Source organism: Arachis duranensis, chromosome 4, assembly GCF_000817695.3.
Source record: "Arachis duranensis cultivar V14167 chromosome 4, aradu.V14167.gnm2.J7QH, whole genome shotgun sequence".
In the NCBI taxonomy this organism is placed as follows: Eukaryota; Viridiplantae; Streptophyta; class Magnoliopsida; order Fabales; family Fabaceae; genus Arachis; species Arachis duranensis.
This window is the reverse complement of record NC_029775.3, coordinates 89,607,297-89,609,439: the sequence shown is the minus strand read 5'-3', so window position 1 is coordinate 89,609,439 and position 2,143 is coordinate 89,607,297.

The following is a 2,143-nucleotide window of genomic DNA, read 5'->3' as shown; positions in this document are numbered from 1 at the left end:
TTTCTTGTTTTGTGTTGTTTGTTGTTTTTCATATGCATTTTTCGTTTGTTAGAGTTCATGCATTAAAGATTTCTAAGTTTGGTGTCTTGCATGTTTTCTTTGCATCAAAAATTTTTCAAAATTATGTTCTTGATGTTCATCATGATCTTCAAAGTGTTCTTGGTGTTCATCTTGACATTCATAGTGTTCTTGCATGCATCTTGTGTGTTGATCCAAAATTTTCATGTTTTGGGTCATGTTTGTGTTTTTCTCTCTCCTCATTAAAAATTCAAAAATCAAAAAAATATCTTTTCCTTATTTCCCTCTAAATTTTCGAAATTTTGGGTTGACTTGGTCAAAAATTTTTAAAAATTAGTTGTTTCTTACAAGTCAAGTCAATATTTCAATTTTAAAAATCTTATCTTTTCAAAATCCTTTTCAAAAATTATATCTTTTTCATTTTTTCCTCTTTTTCGAAAATTTCAAAAAATCTTTTTCAAAATATTTTCAAAATATTTTTCTTATTTTTATATCATATTTTTGAAAATATGCTAACAATTAATGTGATTGGTTCAAAAATTGGAAGTTTGTTACTTTCTTGTTAAGAAAGGTTCAATCTTTAAATTCTAGAATCATATCTTGTAGTTTCTTGTTAGTTAAGTCATTTTAAAAATTAAATCTTTTTTTTTAAAATGCCTTTTTCTTAAAAATCTTATCTTTTATCTTATCTTTTTCAAAAATTTTATCTTTTTCAAAATTTGATTTTAAAATATCTTATCTAACTTCTTATCTTCTTATCTTTTCAAATTTGATTTTAATATCTTTTTCAACTAACTCTTTGACTTTTTGTTTGTTTCTTATCTTTTTCAAAATCACCTAACTACTTTTCCCTCTCTAATTTTCGAAAATATCTCATCTCTTTTTCAAAATTTCTTTTTTGTTTTAAATTTTAATTTTGATCTTATCTTATCTTTAATTTTCGAAATTACTAACCCCTTTTTCAAAATTTTTTTTCGAAATTCTCCCTCTCTTTTCTTCTTCTATTTAATTATTTAATTACTAACACTTCTCTTCACCTCTCTTCATCTAAAAATCCGAATCCCCTCTTCTTCATTCTTTACTCTTTCTTTTTCTACTAACATAAAGGAATCTCTATACTGTGACATAGAGGATTCCTCTTTCTTTTCTTGTTTTCTTCTCTTTCATATGAGCAGGAACAAGAAAAAAGGCACTCTTGTTGAAGCTGATCCAGAACCTGAAAGGACTCTGAAGAGGAAACTAAGATAAGCTAAATTACAACAATCCAGAAGTAACCTTTCAGAATTTTTCGAACAAGAGAAAGAGATGGCAGCCGAAAATAATAATAATGCAAGGAGAATGCTTGGTGACTTCACAAAGCCAACATCCAAGTTTGATGGAAGAAGCATCTCCATTCCTGCCATTGGAGCCAACAACTTTGAGCTGAAACCTCAGCTACTTGCCTTAATGCAACAAAACTGCAAGTTTTATGGACTTCCATCTGAAGATCCTTACCAGTTTTTAACTAAGTTCTTGCAGATCTGTGAGACTGTAAAGACGAATGAAGTTGATCCTGAAGTCTACAGACTCATGATTTTCCCTTTTGCTGTAAGAACCTGAGGTTTACAGACTTATGCTTTTCCCCTTTGCTGTTAGAGACAGAGCTAGGATGTGGTTGGACTCTCAACCCAAAGAAAGTCTAGACTCTTGGGAATGTTGGTCAATGCTTTCTTGGCCAAGTTCCCCCTCAAAAGATGAGCAAACCCAAGGTAGAAGTTCAAACCTTCAGACAAAAATAGGGTGAATCCCTCTATGAAACTTGGGAAAGATACAAGCAGCTGACCAAAAGATGTCCATCTGACATGTTTTCAGAATGGACCATATTAAATATATTCTATTATGGTCTATCTGAATTTTCGAAAATGTCATTGGACCATTCTGCAGGTGGATCAATTCACCTAAAGAAAACGCCTGAAGAGGCTCAAGAACTCATTGATATGGTTGCAAACAACCAATTCATGTACACTTTTGAGAGGAACTCAGTGAATAATGGAATACCTCAGAAGAAAGGAGTTCTTGAAATTGATGCTCTGAATGCCATATTGGCTCAGAACAAAGTGTTGACTCAACAGGTCAACATGATCTC